At 45.5% G+C, this 23,966-nt stretch overlaps 1 protein-coding gene across 2 annotated transcripts in view; it reads left to right on the top strand.

The window, feature by feature from the left end:
* Nucleotides 1-23,966, top strand: part of CAMTA1 (calmodulin binding transcription activator 1) — a 3,643,069-nt gene that overhangs the window by 821,898 nt on the left and 2,797,205 nt on the right. The window lies entirely within an intron of this gene.

Below are 23,966 nucleotides of genomic sequence, written 5' to 3'. Positions count from 1 at the left end.
ATAATGTATCACAATAAATAAATAAATAGAAGGACAATCCCCAACACCCCAGGGAACATGAAAGAGGTAAAACAAAATGTGATAGCCGATGTGAAGGCTGCAGGCTTTATTAAATTCACTTGAAATTAGCTTACAGGCGATACATAAACAATCAACATTGTTAATTTAAATCTAATACCACCGATTACCCGATCCGCACTGACACTTTGTTCAATTAATTCCAGGTGAAAGGTTTCACTTCTGGGCTATTTTGGTCCAGGGGAACAGGTCACTTCCGTATGCATTGCTTCAGGGGCATAGGTATTTTAATGGCTTGTGGATGGCTCCTAAGTTCCTCCAGTTGACTACTCAATATGAAAATAGGACCATCAGAAGTCAACGGGATCCGATGGACATAGGCCATTTTTGGGAATCATTTCTCAATAGGCCTTCAGCTTGCGGTGTTCACCTTGGTATTACCAGAAAAAGCTCATGTCTGTCACTGATCAGAAACGCAGCAATTTGGTTTGTTTGGGGTGGCAGACACTGGATGCCAATGCATGTGTTTTTATATACTAGCTAGGACCCCTGTGCACAGATGTATGGCACCTCAGACAAAGTGCCATTTCGATGTTCTGTTGCATTGTAATGGGGATAGTTTCTTTGTTTATAGGGCCAATCTGGTATCCCTTGTTGGTTTCCCCCTTGTGTGTGTGCCCCTTTATGAGCCTGCCTGGAATAAGCTTGCTGTTGATCCCGCTTCAAATCATTCCCAATAAATTGGTCAATCGGCTGCACGGTGTCCTGCAAAGAACCATTCATTAAAGAGTAAACACTAAACAACACCATGAAGCTGAAAGAACTGAAATGCAAAACCCAGGTAGAGCCATACATCCACTGCGCAGTGCCTCACCTTCTCTCTCATCGATGGTGAGGAACTCTGCTGATGTTCCTGCGGCGGCTGCAAATGTGGGAGCGCAGAGCTTTAAGAGGACTGTATTCAATTCAGGCAGGAGATCAGGTTAAAGGAGGGGTTTGGAGAACCTCAATAACCCTTCCCGTTATCTCCAAGAGGACTTATTGAAGTTCCGTCTTTTATTAACAGTGAGTTATGGGAATCCAGTGATACAAAACACCCAAATGCTCCTACACACAAATGTGGACATCATTTGGGGTTGGACTGTATTTCAACAGGATTATTTAAAGTCCCGCTGACCCTTCAGTTATTCCCCATTTTCGAGTCCTATTGGACGCCACTGACGATTGCATATTGCCTCACCTGTAATATTTCATGCTGAAAGGGTTATTTTGATATCTGCACTTACCCCCTGCCAGAAGCTGGCTGCACTTTTTACCTATTCTTTTTATTCTTTTATTTTTTATTTATTTACTGTTGATCCTATGTATTGCCCTGCCTCCTTCCTGTTCCCCTCTGCACTTTCTCTTTCCCTCCTTCTCAGCACTTGCCCGATCTCCATGTCACCTAACCTAGTAAGATCGTTGTCTCTGACCTCCCTCTGTTCCCCCTCCCTTGCCTCGTCGCGCCTTGAAACACTTGTGTATAGGCGCGTTATATATGCCATATCATATGTGTGAGGGAGATTTCTTCCACAAAAAAACAGACAGGTGGGTCAGGTTTTAAGTCTGATCCCACTATCGACACTTTTTTATAATCCCAATATCGACACTTTTTCATACTGCACCTGCAAATGAGCCCAAAAAGGGGGTTGACTTTTACATGCACACCTGGCTGCTGCATCCTGTTAAGATCTCTGATTGGGGCTTAGATGACGCCCACTTGAGGGTTATCAATGCTCCAAATGGAATCCCAACCTGCTTTTCTCATAAGCAGGTGGACATGACATATTCCGAAAATAATTCCAAGCCACTGTTACAGGAATATGTCTCTTAGTTGCATATTTATAATGCTCTTAATACCCAGAGGTTTCTAAGCGCGGACCCGGGGATCGAACCTGTGTCGTTTCGAAGGCAAGCACGTTGCCCCTGAGCTATTCGCCCAGGACATTATAGTTTGCTTGGGCCATTATTTCAAGGATGAAGGCACATTTTGTATATGCATTTTAGATAGAGGCTCTACTTTGTTCTACGTGGCATTGCCACAGTTTCACAATGCAGTGCCTGGACCCAAGGAGGCCTTGCATCCTATGCAATCGGACGGGCTCACAGCAAGAAGTGAGTTTTGCCAACTTGGGCCTCTTCTTGGCATCATGTAGGCCATGGAGATCAGAAATGGTCGCACAGTGAAGTAGAAAGTCCGCAGATGTACCCTGAAGTATCTGAATTTGTGTAGTTGGATCACATCGCCCACATTACTGGCGCTCGTTTTGCAGAATCGTTTATCCCATCACTGTGCCTTTTTTAGGATAATTGTTTTCTTCGAAGTGCATTCTGCTGAAAAATATCCGCGGAAATTGCATTCTGTTGGTTAAGTGAGATTTTAATGTCGCTCTAACAGCATTTATGCCCCGCCATGAAAACTATAAAAAGAGGACAATGGTTGTGCCCGCTCTTTACAGAGTCAATATAAGGCCATCAAATGCGGTTTGTTTGCGTCAGAAAATCATGTTTATGAAACTCCAAAAGTTCAGAGCGTCTTACAACTTTCTGACAGAGTGGAATCTCCTGTATTGTAATTCTCACAACATTAAAATGCATTTGTTCACATTCCAGAATGGTCGAAAAGGCCTTTGCAAAAAACTTTTTTGAAAAAAGGGCTTCTGTTTCTTTTGATGTCTTTGTTCTCGTTCAATAGCAAATGAATTTGAGGAAATACATTTAAAATGTTGCATCTTCAGAGTTCATATTTTTAATGTAGCACACTGATTTGCTCACTGGAGTGTGGGTCCATTTTAGCATCCAATATGGAAGGGTGCAAGAGAATATTAACCCCTTAAGTGCCAGGCGATTATGCAAGTCTATACACACTCGTCCTTGGCACGAGAGAGGAGGAGGAGGGGCGGGGGGATTTCTGTAGTTATGTAGATCTACTACGTGGACTCCTCGTCTTCCTTTCCCCTTAGATGTGGACCCCTGTTTTGATATGCTACGACATAGAGCTACTTTGCCGAGTGAGCTTAGTGCATATGTGCTTCTGTCTGAATGCTGGGGCCGGTCTATTCACATTTCTTGCATCTGTAGAGAGAGGATGAAGGTAACCAGAATAATAATAGGTGTCCCAAATAAGTACTGGCCATTGATCTGGTTCGGCTCTTCTATAGGCTTCCGGCGTGAAACTCTGCGATACGGAGAGATGGAGGTACTGTGTGGCATGCAGTGGGATGTGCGCGGCCGTGCACGGCACCACCTGCTGTTCATGATGTCGGTTGAAGATCCATGTACATCCTCTAGATCAGGGGTCTGCAACCTTTGGTTCTCCAGATGTTTTGCACTACATAGCCCATCAGCTTTAGCCAATATATCCAATGGAAAGGTATCATGGGGGATGTAGTCCAAAACATCTGCAGAGTCGCAGGTTGTAGGCCCCTGATCTAGATCATAAAACTATTGGCTTTTCTCTAGCTTTTTAAAAACCTTTGGAGTTCAAATAATGGCTGGTACATTTGTCAGAACCAAAATGTGATTAGTGCATGCCAATCCATGCTGGTAACATGAGTGTAGGTGTTGGGAGGGCTTGTCAGTTACAAGATGTACATGTTTTTATTTCTGTAGCCTTAAGAATGGGTGTCGCCAACTGCATATAGAAGTCTATATTGAATGTACAACTGTGTTTTACATACAGTATTTATATTGCCTAACCTAATTAAATTATATTGATGGCAGCTATTAGTGATTGTGTGGAAATTAGAATCCATGCAAAATATGTTATTAAAGCATGTATTCAATGAGATTGTCTTAGTTTGAAAGAAAATTCTTAAGTCTATAGCCTCTGCGGACTTGGGCCTCATTACAAGTTTGGCCTTATTTACATGGTAAATCTGCCAGAATACCAACAAACAGAATTAGAGTTGGCACCACTTGGTCTGCTGGATTTACCGCTGGATTTCAAGTGGTGGTAGGCAGTGTAATTTCCCCTTTTATAGAGTTCTATAGACTTCATGTGATTCCGAAGAATTTCCACTGGCTGTAATTCCACCAACGGTAATTCTGCTGATTTTTTGGAGGTAAGGTGGCGGATTTTCTTCCAGCTTTTTGCTGGAGTAATAATCTCCACCTAACTGCAAAACCGATAGTACAGTGGTGTGATAATGTGGCAGTAACATTATTACTGGCACGTTACTGACATTTCTTACCACACCGCCGTACTTGTAATGAGGCCCTATCTCTGTCTAGCAATATTGTGTGTTCTAAGACTATGTGCAAATCTTCCGTTGCAGGGTAGCAACTCCTTTTTTATAGTCCACCGCTCTTTGGGCCTCATCACGACTTTGGCGGTAACCCTTAAATCCAGCGGTCGCGCTATTACTGCCGGATTTAAGGGACCGCCAAATCAGGACTTCGGCGGATTTCACCCCAGCTCTTGGCTGGGGGGAAATCTGCCGAAAATTTGTGCTATTACTGCCGGCGGGAAATCCGCCGGCGGTAAGAGCGCACATTTTCCCCATTGAGCCCAATGGGGAATGGGGCATTCCCGAATGGGCTCAATGGGGAATTACATTACCGCCGAACTCGTGATCCGACGTTATTAGCACCGGGGAGTTCGGCGGTAGGGCTAATACCGCCAGCGTTACCGCCAAAGTCGTGATCAGGCCCTTTGTGTCAGTCAGTGAAAAGAACCGTTATTCATCTCTCCTTTGGAACCCAACCAAAGTCTAGAGCCAAACCAGTGGGGGTCCTGGCCTCACCCTTTGACCACAGATGCCATATGTACCTTTTGTTCAGCCCAAAAAAGCGACCAATGTGGTTGCAGCATTTGCGTAGAATGCGTTGCAGGGGGAGATGTTACCCCAGATATGGGAATGCAGTGGGCTAGCCCCTGTGAGATTTCTTATAACTGTAACTGTGATACAATGAATAATTGACCGTTTTAAATTAGATTCTCAGTGGTTACTTTTTGGGGCTGGATAATCCAACGAAACCGTTTAGAGATTTGCCTGCAGAATGGCATTGAGTAGACCACTAACTATGTTTGTGGTACGAGCCCTATTCATAGCTAATCCCCAATGATGGCTAAGAGCATCTTCTATGCCTGAGCTCCTCTGTCACCAGAGAGGAGAGGGTTTCTTCTCTACAGATCTGTCCCCATTAAGAGTTTTCCAATTTGCCTCATCATTGGAACCATGGTTGATGCCCTGGTAGTCCTAAAGAGAAGGGTTTACCAGCCCAGCAGTGCCGCTCCAGATCCACTATTTAAGAAAGACCAAGTTTCCCAGGTTATCTGAAGCATCCGTGGTGGAAAACCATGAGAAGTACTAATTGATGCCCATATTCATTGCCGCTGGGCGCTGCTGTAGCTAGACACTGAAAACAACCGCACCTTTTCCGTTCGGTTATCGCGCTGGATGCAGTACAGAGACAGCTACTCGCTATATACTTGATATAATATGATAGGTTATGATATGATATGATAGGGTATTATAACACGCTTAATACCCAGAGGTTTCTAAGCGCAGATCCGGGGATTGAACCTGTGTTGCTCTGTGTCGTCTTGCTTCCAAGGCAAGCGTGTTGCCCCTGAGCTATCCTCCCGAGACTTGATGTTTTTGCTAGATTTATTCGCAGCATTCGACACTATTGACCACAACATACATTTTGACATTTTAACAAATTGGGCGGGAATTAGGGGCCAAGTACTCAAGTGGTTCTGGTAATTTTTGAATGCCAGACAACAGTTGGATTCAATGGGCCAGAATCGTTCCGATCCGTTTCTCACACCATATGGGGTTCCCCAAGGATCGATCCCATCACCATTGCTTTTTAACTTGTCTCTTGGAAATTTGGTATCAAAATAGGATACTGAAATGCATCAGAACGCTGATGACAGTATATTTAAGAATTTCATCTGAAAAACAAATGTTTCGCTTACGAGATTGACTCGTACAGATTGAGACCTGGATGTCTGAACACTTTTTAAAATCGATTCAGTCTAAGACTGAATTTCTTTTAGCGTCTCGAATTTCGGAGCAGCCTTGTATTATAAATTATTTTTTAAATGCAGACATTCTGGGATCACAGTCAGTACTTTCTCAGGCGGACAAATCCTTGGGTTTGACATTGGACCGTAGCGGCCGTTTCACTCCCTTCCTGGCATATCCCTCTGCTGTGCCTAATTGCTGCTTATATCACTTGTGCCTGACGAGTTAACCTAGAATCCACCTGCCTTGACCCTGGGAAAAGTTACCTGACCTGTACCAATGGACACCTTTTCATAATGTTCTATAATGTCCGGTATCGTGTCCTTTTGCCGACACCGTTTTACGACGGGTGTTTTGTCGCTGGAGTTTGCCCAAAAATTCCCATAGACATTTTCTTTGGGGGGGGGGGTGGTGGTAAAGGGTAAATCAAGGGTTGGGGAAGGTAAAAAATAATAATAATTAAATTAAGGTGGGCCTGGGGGGGAACCCCCCAAAAATAATTTTACTAAAACTCGACGTTTTTCGGCAAAACTCCCACGGCAAAACACCCGTCGGAAAAAAGGGGTTTGGTGAAATGACATGGAACCATAATGTCCATACCCCAAAAAGACAAGGGACTATTGTAACACCTGGTGCTGTAGCAAAATCCTCATCCCCATTGCATTCTCTGATCCCACTGCGCTTCAGCAGACTTCCCGCGCTGTCTTAGGCTAGCTTATCAATGAGACCTCTGTTTTGCACCGATGGATTGTATTGTTCTGCCAGCCACTTTCTGCGAGCATGTGCCTTCCAAAACTCCAAATATGGTTATTATCTCAGGCATACAGGGGATTCTTGGTAGGGACCCGCCATGTTGATCCCGCTGATGCACATTCGGCTTCTCGCTCTGGGCGAGCCTTTCCACACCCATATATTTTCCTTAACTTCAAGACTTCCTCACTGAGGGCCAACGTCACCCCAATAGGAGCCCCTGCGAATGAGCTGCAAAGGTCAGCTGGAGAAACCTTTCCTAATGAGACAATCCTCTGAATCTGGCTTTGCCACAACATGCAATGGCCTGGCCCTTGATATTGTTTTTTTGTTAACATGGCTCACCAGTCTAGTCAGGGAAATATTTGAAACATGTTACCCATTCCTAAACTTGAATGTATCCTGATAATATATCATGTTGATTACATTATACAAATGGCTATGTTACTTTTTTATCTGGATTACTGTGCTTTCACTACCACGTTCTTGATAGTTTCAAGTAATGCTCTTTTTCTGGATCTTAAGTTGCTTGGCCTTATATGTTTTGTTTTGTGTGTGTTGGAGGTTGCAAAGCCCATCACTTGTATTTTATGTGCCTTTGTGTTTGTATTTATTTGAAGAACAAGAATGCCCATTTCAGTCAGAAATTACTTATAATTACACTTTTCCAGATGGCAAATGCATTCTCGACAAGGTTGCCTATACAATAGCACAAAAGATGAGAACAAGTGGTGAGCCAGTTTGAGTTTGTAAAACAAGAGTGGGACCTAGACCAGGGTAAAATAAACAGAAAAGGTATGTAGAAAAAAATAGGTGACTTGCAACGGTAACTGTGAGGAGTTCGACCATACGCACGGTGGGCGTACACTCGCTTAGTGGGTCTAATCCACACATATTTCCCATGCTCACATCACGAAAAGCGCATAGACCTGTGTACTCTGGGTGAACACACCCCGCCCTGTCATATTTAGTTGGAATGTGACAGCCAGGAGTACACTATGTCATCTCCAGAAAGGGGGAGGACAAAGCTTCCCCCTGCCAAGCCCGGCCTTATTAATTAACAAAGACTCCATGGATTTGCCCTTTTCTTTTTTTAGGCCCTGCAGCTGATGGCAGCGAGTAACATACCAATTAGAGGGTACTTCATACAGGCCCATATGGGGCCCGGCTGCAGAGATTAACCAAGGAGACAGGAAACTCAACAACCTTTCATATGTAAGTGTGTCAACCTGAAGCCATCTCCCGCCCTCAGGATCAATTAGAGTGAACTATCATGCCTGGGCCTTTGTGTTTATAGTAGGCCACACTGGTACAGTGACCCCATTCATAAGGTACGAGAATGTGATTTGTAGGAGCCAGAGAGTCTGGTCTTGCCGCAGCTTCAAGGGGGACCTGCCACTTTAATCAGGAATCACATAGAGATCCATCAACCAGAGAAACTCTTTGATCTACAACAGACAGGAAGATAGGTGGGACTTAGTATCACAAGTTATCACCCATTTACCTTTTCTGTTGCAAAGCACTCTGGTTATTATCTCACGCATACAGGAGATTGTTGGTAGGGACCCCAGGATTGGTTCATTAAGGTAGGCTTAGCATACACCAATCACTGTGGCCCACTTGGCTGTAAAAGAGGGCTGAACCCCTCTTTTGGCAGATCATCTGAAGAATTCTCAAGAAGTAAGAAAAGAGAACTCAACCTTGGACCCTGGCTGGAGTTACAGTCTGCCTTACATCTTCCGCCAGTGAAGGAAGGCCAGGATATCCAAAGAGAGAAGCAAGACCCCTCCCCTAAAAATCTCCCAGGGAACAGAGAGAGATACAGAACTCAGAGGACCCTCCAGCTGCTTCAGAACCAGTACCCAGCCAGCACACAGCGTACCCTGCTAGGCCCTGCAGCAAGCTTCCTGGACAGGAAGTGCCAGAAGGTCTCTGAACCTACAACCAAGGACAAGGCAGCTGCCTGCAGCACACTCCTCAGCTTTGGGCTGTCAAAATTATTTTGTGCCAATACAATAATGCTACATGTTTCACTGCCCTATGTAGAAAGGAGAACCATTATCCTAGATGTTTTGCAATAACCTGTGAGAGCAATTTACTTCAACGTGGAAAGAGGAAGGACTGACTAGAATTACCTGGTGCGGTGGTAGATTATGATTTGACTCTTTGTAACAATAAGAGGAGTCTTTATTTAGTAAGGAATGGGAGGCTGGTTGTAAATGCTGTGGGCAGGGGTAATGTCAGAAGGAAATGCAGTAGGGTCCTTATTCGGCATTTCCCATTTTCTGCTTCCCAGCAGGCAAGGTAACACATGCAGGTCTGCTTGAAGAAGTCCATTTACAAGTGTTTTCTGAAGATCATGTGACTTTCGGTGTGTTCTCAAGGACTGGGTGACAACAAGTGGCCTTGCATGCCAAGGGACCTGCACTCAGGAGTCCCTTTCATATCATCTCATCAGCAGGTTGGTCTATTGCTGCTTGATCAGAGGTTCTGGTCAAGGCAGAGGGAAAAGGGCAGCCAGTCTAAGTAGCCTGCACCCTTGATAGAGAAGGCCAAGTGCATGGTGCAAAGGACATTGGTGCAGTGGAAACTGAGTTTTCTTGAGGAGACTGATGAAGATGATGTTGCAGTAGTCGAAAAGCGCATTTTCTCGGGATCTAATCAGTGACCGATTGATATGAAATTGTGACCGATTGATTTGAAGGAATGGAAGAAGGGCATTGTAGAGAATGGAGAGTTGAATGTTGTCACTCTTGACTTAGTTTATTTAAGAGGAACATGTGGGTTTGAGTCAGAGAATATAATTTTAGTTTTTGTTGGCCAGCAAATTGATGTTGTGTTTTCCCTAAAGACCCTGTCATTTAGGCCACATGGGATGTAGAAGCAACCAGACTCTGGAAGGAAAGTTTCAGTGCTTTTCTTTTATTTACACCCAAAAGAAACAAGAGAAGGAACATTCAAAATGTGATTACAAAGCAAATGGGGGTGATATGCTATCATCAATCCAGTGTGTTACAGGTTTTCCAGGGGTCCCTGAACCCTAGATGGTCTCCTGATAGTCCTTTGGGGGTTTCCCAGGGGTCCCTGAATCCTAGATGGTCACCTGATAGTCCTTTGAGGGTTTCCTAGGGGTCCATGTACCCTAGATGGTCTCCTGATAGTCTTTTGGGGGCTTCCTGGGGATCCCTGAACCCTAGTTGCTCTCCTGATAGTCCTATGGGGGCTTCCCGGGGCTCCCTGAACCGTGGCATCTTCGCAGAGTCCACTGGGGGCTTCTCAAGGGTCTTGCCAGAGTCCTTGCTATCAGCCCTTTGTCTTCTCCATGAGCCACAGGTAGGGTGCATTTCCTGACAACTGGGCTCTTAGTTCCTCCATTTTGACTACAATGAGGGGTCTCTAGAGTATCTTCCACAGGATACCCGTATCTACGTGACGTACACATGGCTGGTGTTTGTTGTTCTTGTGTTCATATTGTGGTAGAGGTTTGTTGTGAGGTTTCTCTCAGTGGCTCAAAGTGGTCCTTTCTTTGGGCCCTTTTTTGAATGGCGGTCTCTGGATAGATTGGTGAGCTATCTTTGAGTTCTGCCTCACGTAGATACATTGAGGGGACCCCCTCTGTTTTCGATTTGGGTGCCAGGCCATGGATTTGAATGTGCTGTTGTTGAAGAGTGCTTTGTTGTAGGAGGGGAAGGTTTCTCTATAATCTCACTGGTTGGGTCTTCTTATCTAGTTGACCATGCCAAGGTGCACTCTCTCTGGCAGCCTTACTTTACTTCAGGAGTCAATTTGTTTACCTTACAGGATAGGGACTCTCACAAGCAGTGGTCAAGGTGAGCAGGAACGGCTGGGAGTGGTGTCCCGCTACTTTCATTTGTTGATGTTAACAGTTCCACAACTTTTTACAACCATTTTCACCATTCTGGAACTGTTCTTTGTGAAGTTAGAGCACACGTCTCCACTTTACCACCCGAAAGCAGTTACAGCTCACCTGAAATCTATTTCCACGCAATTGGTTGGCAACCAGCATGGCTGCAACTCTTAACAAATGTGTTGCAGGTTGTTCTCTTCCTGCCTACTCTATCCCCCGCTTGCGACACAGTTCCACTACTTTTTTGGTGCAAGTCAACCACTGCTCATGAGAGTCTAGACAGTGTTTACCTAATTGAATCTCAGCTCTTCTTTTGAAAGTCTCACTTACTTTCCACCCTTTCACCCAGTTCGGGGGGGGGACAAAGAGTTTGAACAAAAAAGTGATGTTGCTGGGGGTCATTTGGCCACCCCGCCATGTTGCTCTGTTTTCCCCATCCGTTTGCCCATTTTTTGGGGCGAGGGGGCCCCGATCCCCAGTTCGAGCTGTGTTTCCCCCACTCCCCATTTGTCGTGCCCCCTCCACCTGCTATGACCGCTCTGCCATTTACCTTTCCTGTGGACTGCTCAGATGGTGCTCGCAGTCGCTTCCCCACTTAGCCCAAGCGCGATGTTCTGTACATTGGCTTGAGCGCGACGCTGCACCGCACTTGGGCTCAGCCGTCTCGAGACTGCAGATGCTTCCATCCACACTGGAATTGTACCCACTTCCTTCACACAATGGAGCCTAGTCTAGCTCCTCAAATTCTGGGTTATTTCCTTATTTTGCGAAAAATTGCTATCCTTTCCTCCTGATCCTGTTCCTCTGACCAGTTGCTCTGTCTTCCTCTATCCATCCCACTTTCCTCTCTGCCATCCTCCATAGAGTCTTTCCATCCCTGAGATGCTCAGCGCCCTTTTCACCACTGTCTTCTGATTGAGTCTTTAGATGAATGTCCAGCCTAACTCTTAACTGGGTATCTGTTGGTAGCTGATAGTGCTTATTTCTTTTTCTTGGATTTTTCAGTTAATTTTATTTATTTATTTATTTATTTATTTATTTATTTATTTATTCACATTTCTAATTATGCCTCTAGTAGCATACATCCCATTCTGAAACCTGTGCAAAATAGCCCACCGCATTGCCTTCCATACCACGAGTCACTCTTTCCTTTCCTGCTGGCCTTTGTGGGTATGGCTTCCTGTTTGCATTTTGGGCCTCTTCTGCCTGTCCTCTCGTGTCTGCTTTAAGTGTCTCATGCGTCCCATGTCCTCAAGAGTTTGTCCCTTGAATGGATGTCTTCCCTATTGTCTTTTTATAAGAAGAACAGCATCCCTTTCATTAGCACAATTTAATTTGCTACTTAGAACATCTTCGCATTTAAAATGGATGCCAACTGGCCTACCTGCTTCTGGATCATGTCGTGCCATGCAGCGCTCCAACACCTGTCTTCCATTGTTGTGTTGTATTGCATTGTACGGGTATTTAATAAAGCGCGAACGAGACCAATTAAGAGATCGAGGCGCTAGAAAGACGAGAGGAAAAGAGCACCCAAGGACACTAAAATAAAAAGGGTTTTAAGCGTTTGCGAAAAGAAAGTAAGTGAGGGTTGTTGCGAATTTCATCAGGGAGAGCATTCCAAAAGGTAGGAGCCAGCCCGGAAAAGGATCTTCCTCAAGCACGAGTCCGAAGGAAACGAGGAATACAGAGCAGAGAGTCTTGACCTAATCACACTTCCCTTAGCTTAACTACCAGGAATTTGGTGACAGGACACTCTCCTCCACTCTCAACAGACGTGGCATGTGTCTGACTCTTACCCAGCCCTATTTCTAAGAAAATCACCCGATTTCCCCGTTTGCCTATGCCACGCCCGGTATTATTCAATGGCGGAATCTCGAGTGCCTCGGAGTGGCATGACATTGAAACCCAAAAAGCGCTATAAACAGCAACAGTGAGTGGCTTTCGGTATCCAGTAGCCCGTCACTTTGCAGGCACTTCCTGGCAGGATGAAACCACAGCGAGGGGTTCAGATGTCGCTGGATTCTGCCCCTGCTTGCTCCATTGCATTCGTTCACTGACCCCTTTTGCATTATTAAGGAGCTCATTAGATGCATATAAAATAGACTGTTGCTGCATCCTAGAGAGGATGCTGCTCTCCAGAGGTGTTCCACCAACGAGGGAGCCTGGGAGAGAGCGCGAGCACACAAGCAAATTGCATTCCTCCATCTTGGAGGGGCTCTAGCCCTGACGGCTGAACAAACACACCGGAATTAATAGAACTGCGGCGCCGCCCTCATCTCGTGCCGGCATTATTCCTGATTTGGCGGGCTTGCGTGGTTCGCCGCTATCTGAAATAGCAGATTGGAGGCTGTGTGAGCTACATTTCTCAGAAGACTTTGACTGGGGGACATTTCGAGTATGATTCACGAGTCTCACAAAAAGGGAAAAGAGCGAGAAATCCAAGAAGCCGCACACCCTGATCAGTCCATAATTAGGAAGGAGCCTTCCCATTGGTAGATGTTGTTTATTCTAAAAAAAAAAGGAATGGTTGCAATATTAAGGCATTGAGTGCAATTGAATCTGCCTGTCAGATACTGACACATATCAACATTTGAAACATGCTCTTTACCTAGATTCGGGTCTCGAGGATCAAGTCAACATAATTGTTTCTCAAAATCAGGAATGACACTTGAAATATTGATCAGAAATAAAGTGCGAATTCTCTGTCGAGGCACCCTGGGAAATACGCCTTCAGGCACTTAACACAAATGAAAAATCAGCAGCCATACCTTCTAATGCAGGCGAGTGCAACCGTTGCCTAGCCAGGTGTTTTGGACTTCAACTCCCACCAGTCCTCACCAGCATAGCCAACTGTTAGGGATCATGGGAGTCATAGTCCCAAATATTTGGTGAGCCGCTGGTTGCAGACAAAGCAGAAAGGGGGGGGGAGGGTAACCTAGATCCTCAACCCCCTGATACGTCGAAGATGTTGACGGGTTGGACAATTCCTCATCGCTATGAAGAATACCCCGCATGATATGTTGCAGCCGACGGTTTTGCTAGGATGTATTTTCGTTAAGCGTGCTTGATCACTTTTGAAAAAAAGACCCAAAAAGGGGATGTTGACCGCCCCGTGCAACCTCTTCTCCCCCAGTTTCCTTGCTAATTTACAAGATTGCTAAGTAATCAATTTCTTTTATTTTACAACCATTAATGTGTGGAAAATCCCATATTGACCCCAACCAAATTACCCCTACCACAATTCACCCCCAATTGCTAAAAAAAGGCTTGTCACTGGAGAAACTAACCCAACGTAATGTCCCTACTTGCCTCCCCCTTTCCGTTGTGCACATGCTTCCCTGTATAATTGTATTATATTCCTGTCCTTGTAAATGACTATGTTGTAAATTTTTATTGTAAATGTTTGCCTTACGCCTTGCCAGCTAATGTCTGTATCATGTATCCATAACTTGTACAAATGTAACTGGAACAATGCGCCCAGATACCCAAGGGTTTGGTGCGCTATACAAATAAATAAACTAAACTAAACCAAATGGACCCCTACACCTGACACATGCCTTTCCCTTATCCCTGCCCATATACTCAACGGCGATTTTTGGCCGATTTATCACGAGTGGTAGGCAATTCCACGAGGTAAATTTCCCAATTATTGGAAGTAAAGTGGAAGGCTGAATACTCCACTTTGTTGCCAAACATGGAATTTGAGCCCTAAAGGTGATGGTAACCCTGTTATTGCCCCAAAAATGTCAATAAGGGAATTACAGCCACTTTTTGTTTTACCGCTCTGTCAAACTCGTAATGAGACCTAAAAGGTCCAAATTATGTATTTTCTAGAGGTCCTTTGTCATCGTCACTCTTGTATGATTCGAATTATTGCATCTGAAGATTGTTAATAATGTAACATAATTATGCAACCTGTAATCTGCCAACAAGGTGTTGGGCTTTCATGAATGTCACCTCACGCTCCCACAAGCTCCTACTGTAACCAACCTCTTAAGATTAAAGCGCCTAGATACCTATGGGTTGTGTGCGCTATATACATTTTCAAATACAAATACAATAAATAAATAAAATAAAAATACTAGTATTTTCATGGAAGGTGTCTTTTTCACAAACTTTCTAAAAGTGTTACAAATGGAGTCATTCTCTCGTGAGAGTCACATGAGCTGTGACACGCACCTGCCTTACCAGCTTTCTGTCGTGAAATCTTAATCCAAGAAAAGGACACTCGGGATATGTGTCTCCTGAGTGAGTAAACCTGCAATCCGATTACATACAAAGATTGCAATGTGGGTCCATGGCAAGATTAGGACACCATTGCATGCTTCCCTCTGCCCTCGGGTTTTGCCAGAGTTAGTCGCTTGTTGCCATTCATAGATTTCATGTCTGATTACGTCGTAGGTCACTTGTGCAATGACCAGTTGCATTGTGGTGTTCTTATATTTGCCAATATCTACCGTGGTCTCTTTAGTGCATCATTTTACATGCACGACTTCATGCAAATGTGGTTGTTTCAGGTGTTTCGAATTGTATATTAATTTCCTCCTCGGTCCATGAACAAACAAACATTGGCAATGCCAACCATTTGGGCTTTTGTGTAGGTATGGGAAAGACACTTGACAGGCACTGTCGTATTGGTATGAACTGGCCATTGATGGTAGCAGGTGAACACATTGTGGGAATACCTGGGCATCTAATAGTAGTGCCTGGTAAACACCTAATACGTATACACAAGCCAAAATTGTTGGCTTTACCAATGACCGTTTTTAACAGGACCTCAGTGCAGGACACTCATAGTGCTTATAAATCGAGTGGCTGAAAGCAGAGCTGGTTAAGGCATTTTTGTTGCACCAGTAGCATGTTTACAGCTCCAATTAAGTCATTAACTCTCAGCAGACAGCTTTAAAAACACTGTAAGGCCGTAAGGGCCTGATTCACAGAACGTTTTCCTATGGGATTGCAACATTATAAAGCAATTCTGTGACTGAGGCCCTTAGAGTGCAAAGTTTGATGGCAAGGCTTGATCAAAGGGCGCTCAAAGAGTTGCCATGGGGCGATGTTTTGGGGCGGGGAGGGCAGGAACTGGGGGGCGGGGTGCGCTGGCCCTAGGGATTAGCTTGGCATTGAGCAGTCAATGGGTGGGCAAATAACCATACAACAAGCTGTGTGTCCCTCTTCATATTCCATTTCTCCCTATCTGTCCTCTAATGCAATAGTTTCTGTTTCTATGCAGCACAAGAAAATGCCACAAACAATCAGGCACGAAGCGTGGCAGTTGTGTGGTGTTGTTATATTGTTTGACGTAGTTTCACATGAATCATTACAAACTATTTAACTCTACAAAGTATTAGTCAGCTACACCCATTCATTCTGGAGATCAATACAAAGTTAAACATTACAACTTACCCCTTGGGTAGAATTTTTCTTTCAAGATATAGGTTCATAATTTGTTTTATCCACATATACATGTATATTCAGTTGAAACCAGAGGCGTTGCTAGGGGGTGGGGGCTGAGGATGCTATAGCCCCAGGTCATTTGGTTGTAGCCCTGGATAGAAGCTCAGGGGCTACAATGGTATCAGGTAATAAAATCATGGCAAAAATGTTGCTGGTAAAAAAAAATCGCAGCAAAAATGTAGCGGTTTAACCCAGTGAAGGTGTACCCCATTATACCATTTAAGGGGAGTGGGAGTTGCGGGGGTGTGCCCCACAACCTTTACATGATTGTGACGGCAAAACCATGTCATTTTGCCGCAATATTTTATATACAGAGCCATTTTTGCTGCGATTTTAAGACATGGAACCACTACAACCAATAGACTAGCTAGCCCAGAGTCCCGACAGTCCCATCATTAGCGTAGCCCCTGATCTTTTCCAGACCTAGCAACACCCCCGGTTCAAACAGTTGATTCTCGCTAGTCGTGAATGTGTGAGACCACACATTTGCATAACTCCATGTAAACATATTGTTTGTAGTTCTATTCAAGTCCCATGAAGAATCCTGGGACTGCATGACCTGCGCACTCTGCACTGATGAGTCTTCGGATTTCAGTCATTCGGGACAGGAACCAGATGTGAAAGATATTTGATACCAGAATATTCTTGAGTGCAGTGGCACACGGACGCGGCGGGCGAATCAATAGCGGCGCGTGGCGGTTGTTATTGAACTCCTCAGCCAACCAGAATGCAGCCAAAGGCTACTGGGGCTGACGGCATTCCATGCATTTGACGTCAGAAGCAGACGGCGACACAGAAAGGGTGGCTCTGCGTTCAAGAAACAGCAGTGCAATTCCCCAGCAGGATGTCTTTGAGCAAGGCACTCCAATTTAATACACAAGGGATATTCCTTCCCTTTCATAAAGAGAAATCATTCACTTTAATAGAACACCTAATTCGTGCTCGTACTGAAACTATTCCAGTTCAACCAAGTTTACAATTAAGATGCTTAGCCTAAAAAGACAACCTTGTTATTTAATTATTAAATCATGGAGGCCCATGTAATTTACTGACACGATTTGTGCATTTACTTTACTCGCTGTTTAACTAACTTCTTTTTACTTCACAGCCACGACTCCAACCTGCATTCCTTGACTTCTGTTGGCACCTGCCTGTAGTGCGACTTGCTCGACCCTATTCTGGACCCTACCGTGTCTATCTGGCACTCGCCACCTGACATAATGCATTCTGGGGCAAAGCTGTCATTACCGGCAAGGGAGACAGTCACCTTGTCTGCTGTTGCTGCCCGTACCCTGTCGTCAAGTGTTGCTGTGACTGCCAGCTTGGTTTCTGAGTTTGCACCAACTATTAGCTCTCCCATTGGCCTCACTCCGTCCACCCCTGTGCCATCCTCCCTGGTTCTGGCGGGCGCAGCGAGCCATGCTGAATCAGCAAATAAAACGCCCTTCTAGCTCCTGGAGTCAGCATCTGCCGGCCACGCGTCCTGGGGCTACTTCTTTGCTCTGACTAACTCCACTCTGGGCTTCTAAGCCCCCGGAGCCCCAAAACCAAGTAATCAACCATGGCATTGATATGATCACCGATCCTTCTGCCGAGGATGCACACACAGTCAGGGGCTGTAGGTGTAACCAAGTGCTTGTTGAGCTGGTGGCCATCAGAACATTGATCCTAGTATTGATAGCGGCTCAGGAGAGGGGAGGACGAATATCACAGGGGGAGCACCTGCCCACCCCAACTGCTGATAAGGGGTTTAAGAGCGTACCCCCTGAATGTCTTAATGAACAGCTCTCCTCATGCTCAGCAACCTCTGAAGAGAACCCTGCCCGCCATAATCTGGCTCTTGGGAGATCGCAACCTACCTATCCCCCTCCTGAATCTAATGTTAAGACCAGGGAGATCAGCAGGGTCCTTAATCCCAGGGAAATTACTTACTTACCGGGAGACCAGGCCTTAAGTAGTGTTGGCATGGAGTGTTCCATAAGGGAAGAGACTAGAGTACATAGCCAACGCCAGAGAAGGAGTATGTCCAAGCACCCTGAGCAAGGAGGGCATGGACGTGCCATATTATATCTCCAAACTGCCAGGAAATAAGCTAGAGCCAAGGAATACCCTCCTAAACAAATGCTTACACGGGTTGCGGACCATTAGAGGTTGTGCCTTTGTTTCTACGGAAACCATGGCGGGATGTCGCAGAATTCCAAGTAAGGGCAAGAATCCTTATGACATCATCAAGTTGGATTTCTGTGACCATAGAGTGGTGAATGGGGTTCTGGGAAGTAGTAGATGGGCTGGTCGGATGGCTATGAGTGGGATTTCAACCAGTTCATACCCCAACCCTAAATCTGAGGGCTTACTTGGAACGACAATAGCCATCACTCCCCTAACTGGTGCAAACCTTATACCCCTGGGACAATGTCAACTGGGGTCAAATGTGGCAGGGCTGATGGAGTTTTTGGTATTTTGATAAGGGCTGGCACTTCTTTACTGCCGTCCCTTTCCTTTTTTTATTTCCTATCTTGATGTCTTAAATTATGACCATGTTTATTAAGCATATTATTGTGATATGATAGACTTTGATGGCCGAATAAAGTAATGATGACTTGACTATTTGTTGTGTTCACAGAGGTAAGATGTGCCTTCATTCTTCATGGGTCTAACGTCCTATTGTGTCCACAATTTGAGAATTCAGATTGTGTTGCCACAAAGAGGAGGATGCAGGGTAATTTCAATATGCATACAAAGTCAGTACCATATCAATTGGGACATTCCTTAAACCGCCTTCACATTCTCTTAGTTTGTTATACATATTTGGTTATTTCATTCCTCTCAAAGCAACACCAAACATTTGGTAAAACTAAAGAACCCTTTGCCCTGGATTGCCAGCCATCTTTGTTTTGTCAAAATTGTATCTTCAAAATAACTGTGAACAAGCAACTATGGGCCTGATTCATGGAATTTATTGCATGGCAAATGGGGACTATGCGTGCCAAACCGCGAACAAACCCTGATCGTCGATTCATGGAATTGACTGTGTGGGGAAAATCAGTAGTCTGTGGGGCTTTCACGCAGGTCCAGCGCATCCATGCGTGCAGTAGATTGCATTGCACGGGCGTGGGCTGCGCCTAGACCAGAGTAGTGGGCGCAACATGCAGAATGAGGAAGAACAATGAAAATTGTGGGGGTTCCGAGGGAAGGTCCACGCGAAGCGGTCGCACACCTACAACTGCGCATGTAAAATCGTATTCACGGCTCTGACCACGCAACCTCACGTTGAGGAAATTACCACACAAAGCTCTCGATGTAACCACAACCCAAAGGCAGGCATACAGACACCTGCACATAGGAATCATCATGCATAGATAAGATTGCATGTTGGATTTAGGGGTGGGTGCACGCAGTCGGGGCTCTGATGGAAGCTAGGGGTGCACATAAGCACTACAGCGGGGTGCAGGAAAAGTTTACGGGGGTTCACACGCATATTTACAGGGAAATTACAACTTTAACAAGACACATTACGCACGTTGATGGGGTGCAGGGAATAGTTACGAGGGACCCTGTGCAGTGTCGCTGGGGTGCTGCCTTGGTTGTGGGGGTTTGCATGCTGTTTTTCTGGGGTGTGTTGCTTCACCGGCAAGCAGTGTGCAAAGGTCTATATGCAAGGCTGGAATTACTATGCATTGGGGCATGTCGTGTGCGTTACGGCCGCTCCTTGCACAAAGGGCTGTTTTGCGTGGGGAATTCTATGAATACATTTAGTGCGCAGATTCTCTTAATTGCGCACGGATCCGCAAAGTTCCATTCAAGGCGCGATTGCGGGGTCAATGCGCCTATTTCCATGATTCGGGCCCATTGTGAAATCCCATGTTTTCTTATAGACCTATGAACCCCTGGGAAGACCTTTTCTGAGTTCGGGCCGGAGGAAAATCCACTGATATTCCTTTAGCCACAGCCACAGCTGCACACAGTTCAGGACTACTAGCTGTTTCCATTCAGGCCTAGTTCCACACGTTTTCCCCCATTTATCCCATGTGCCAAAGGGCTTAATAAGGAGCATTGTGTTAATGGCAAAAACAAGTCGTATTTTCAATATCTACACCTTTGAAAATATCACCAAATTATGAGCAGGGATCCCAAAGGATGTTTGCAGCATGTGAGGTAAACATACCAGAATTATCACATGTAGAAATGTCAGCCTACTCCATCCTCTAAATGGACCACGCCCTCTCAATTTCTAGTTAGGCTGCTTTTTAAAAATAGGATATACTTAAACCACCACATGTGTTGGCTGTTTCCTCCATACTCGTGATGAGGCCATTATTAGTGTTCAATCAATGTGGTTGCATGTCAGAAGTGCGAAATGCCCTTTTTCTTGACTCCCTGAAAAATGGGCAAAATGCTAGACCTTCCTATTTTCACAAACTATTAAGTTTTTTTTGCTTTGTAAAAGGTTATATCCCCATTCCTCTTCTCATGCTTACCCCCTTTCCTTTCTCTCTTTGTTTAGACCTTTTTTTGTCCCCCTTTTTCCCTACTTTTATTTACCTTTCCATACTAACTACATATATGCATGGTTGGTATGGAAGTTCACCACAATGGGGGCAGTACAATTCGATTCTGGGTTTGTTTTCCCCGGGAATGTGACTGCAAGCCAGTCAACACGGATCTGCAATTGGTTTCTTTGCCCTAACATCAGTATCAAGCACAGCATATACTTTAACATTGAGCTGTTTCGGGGCATCCTGGAGGTTTTAGTGGATGGTACCATAGGATACTGAGCTGAGAAAGGCATACATTGTTGGTCTTGATGTCGGAGGGACACATTACAATGACTTAGTTAATAACTTGTAGCGGACGTGCTATTTGCAAAATCATATATAGATGTGACTATGGGTAGTCACCAACAATTGGGGATATTTTTCACGCGAGGGCCCCAATTGCTTACATTCCCTTGCACCATCGCCATAGATACCAAGATAATATGGGGCGGTTGAGGAGGTCAAAAAGGGAATCACTACCAGCATAAGACTACCTGGTGTTGCTGTTCTAAGCCTCCCTACCTCCCCCTGGATCTGCACCCCAGCACTACCCCAACACATACAGAATAACAGCCATCTTGATGTCCTATAGTCAAAAGCAAGATGGGTGGACACCAGAGGCTCAGAGGTACTCCTGGCTGTGAACATGCTGTGTTTTCTACATCTGTTCTCATGTCCCATCAGCACAGAGGACCTCCCAATAATGCAGGTGGAACCGCGGACGGAGGCAGCAGTGTATTGGTGGAAAACTGGAAGGCCATTGCAGGCAAGGGGAAAATGTGTGCTATGGAGGGAGTTGTTTCCAGTCACCTGCTAAAATAAAGTGCGAAAAATACAAGTAGCAGAATCCTCAGAGCTAATTAACTTGCCACACCTGAAAAAGAAATGCAGACCCGCCTGAAAAAACAAAGAAACTCAGCCTCCCTGAAGATTGATGGAGTCATGAAAATGTGCGTTTGGAGGAGAAGCTATTGACTGGGAACAGACTGCCTGCCTTACCAATCTTTAAACATTGTTCCAGTAGTCCCGGGCAAAGGCAGCAGCAGCAGGGCCATCATGCCTTACATTGGAAAGAAACAACCATGGCTTTCCCCCTGCCCCTATCAAGGGGAAGATTTGTGCTATGGAGGGATTTGTTTCCAGTCACATTCCAGTAAAATAAAGTGCAAAAAATACAAGTACCAGAATCCTCAGAGCTAATTAACTTGCCACACCTGAAAAAGAAATGCAGACCCGCCTGAAAAAACAAAAGAAACTGAGCCTCCCTGGAGATTGATGGAGTCATGAAAACGTGCATTGGGAGGAGAAGCTAAAGACTGGTAACAGAGCGCCTGCCTTACCAATCTTAAAACAAAAGAAGTGAACAATGACTTAGTTTTTATACTAGTTTGGCGGGAGAAAGGGGCAACATGTTTTGAGAGTCCACTGCTTCCTGCCATGATGGCTCCACTGCTTCCTGCCATGATGGCTCCACTGCTTCCTGCCATGATGGCTCCACTGCTTCCTTCTATGATGGCTCCACTGCTTCCTGCCATGATGGCTCCACTGCTTCCTGCTATGATGGCTCCACTGCTTCCTGCCATGATGGCTCCACTGATTCCTGCTATGATGGCCTAACTTGCTCAAAGACAACTTACGTTGTGCATGCCGGATTAGGGGTAAAGAAGCAGTGCCTGAAAGGAAAAACTATAGACAGTGTGATTAAAAATATGCCCTGTTTGTCTCAACAGAGGTACACAGACAGAAATGTTGATCATGGCATTAACACTCACTAGTTGATGATATGACATGATACAACATTTACAGCACGCCTATAGACAAGTGTTTCAAGGCGCAACGAGGCAAGGGAGGGAAACAAAGGGAGGACAGGACAACAATCTTACCAGGCCAAGTGACATTGAGATTGCGCAAGTGCAGGGGAGAGGGAATGGGAAAAGTGCCAGAGGAAGGGAAGGGCAGCAAGTGCACAACATAGGACAATGCATAGGAGAAACGAGAGGTGCGACCCGCAGGTTGCAGTGTAGGGGTAAGTGCATACAACAAGTGTTAGATAAGTACGGTTAGGGGACTGTAGGGTTGCAGATACATCCCCAAGTGCAAGGGTTGCCAGGAGTCAGTGTATGTGTGCAACTGAGAGGGCAGGGACACGGGCCCATGGTTCAGAGAGTGGCCAGGTAGCCTGCAGTACCGAAAAGGAGATCAGCAGGGAAGAGGAAGAGAGAAGGCATAGGCAAAGAGGAACGTCTTGAGCTGCTTCTGGAACCATAGATGGTTCTGCTTGAGTTTCAGAGAGGCAGGGAGGCTGTTTCAAAGGGAGGCACCAGCTTAAGCGAGAGATCTTCACCCCATATCGCTGCTTGGAAAAGCGGCTGGCCCTCAAGGAGGTGGAGGAGCGTAGAGTTCGTGAAGGAAGATACTTCCAAAGAGAAAGCTGGAGATATAATGGACCCAAGCCCCAGAAGGCCTTGTGGACAATACAAAGGGTCTTGAACTTGATCCTTGCAGCCACTGGGAGCCAATGGAGAGATTTAAATGCTGGTGAGATTCAATCCCTGGGCTTGAGGCCAAGGACAAGTTTTGCAGCCCTGTTCTGGATTATTTGCGGAGGACGGAGAGTATAGGTGGGCAGATTTAAAAAGAGGCTGTTACAGTAGTCAAGCCTAGAGAGAACCAGAGCTCTGCAGACCGTGAGCTTCTGGGGGAGGAAAAGAGGAAAGTAAGAATACCTCTGAGGGGGTGCAGTTGATAGTTTGACTTCTTAGAGACGTTGGAAATGTGAGGAGAGTAGAAGAGTGTGGAGTCGAAAATAACCCAGAGGTTCTTAGCCTCACAGGTGGGAGCAGGAAAAGGGCCAAGGGGCGCCAGCCAGAGAGGGGTGGGAAAGAAGGGAGCAGGTGTGCCGTTGAGGAGGATCTCCATCTTACTGGCATTCAGGAAGAGATCATTGGCGGTGCACCACTCTTGGATTGCAAACAGACAATCCGGGATGAGAGAAGGAGAAAAGGTGGCAGAGGGGAGCCTGAAAGCAAGCTGGGTGTCATCCGCATAGCACTGGAAGTTGGGGCAGAAAGCAGCAATGCGGTGGGCAAAAGGTGGCAGGTATTGGTTGAACAGCTGGGGAGACAGGTTAGACCCCGGGGGAACACCATAGGTGGACAGTGAGATAGAGGAGAGGAAGGACCCAAGTTGAACTTGGGAGCGTCGGTCAGAGAGGAAAGAGGTTAGCCAGTCCAGAGCCTGATCATGATAACCAGGTCATCACAGAGCCAGTTGAGAAGGATGGCATGGTTGACTGTGTCAAAGGCAGAAGAGAGATCAGATAGG

Source organism: Ambystoma mexicanum, chromosome 8 (genome assembly GCF_040938575.1).
Source record: "Ambystoma mexicanum isolate Mex_15411 chromosome 8, UKY_AmexF1_1, whole genome shotgun sequence".
NCBI lineage: Eukaryota > Metazoa > Chordata > Amphibia > Caudata > Ambystomatidae > Ambystoma > Ambystoma mexicanum.
Note: the sequence above shows the minus strand (reverse complement) of the source record. Positions and strands in the feature narration are given on the sequence as shown.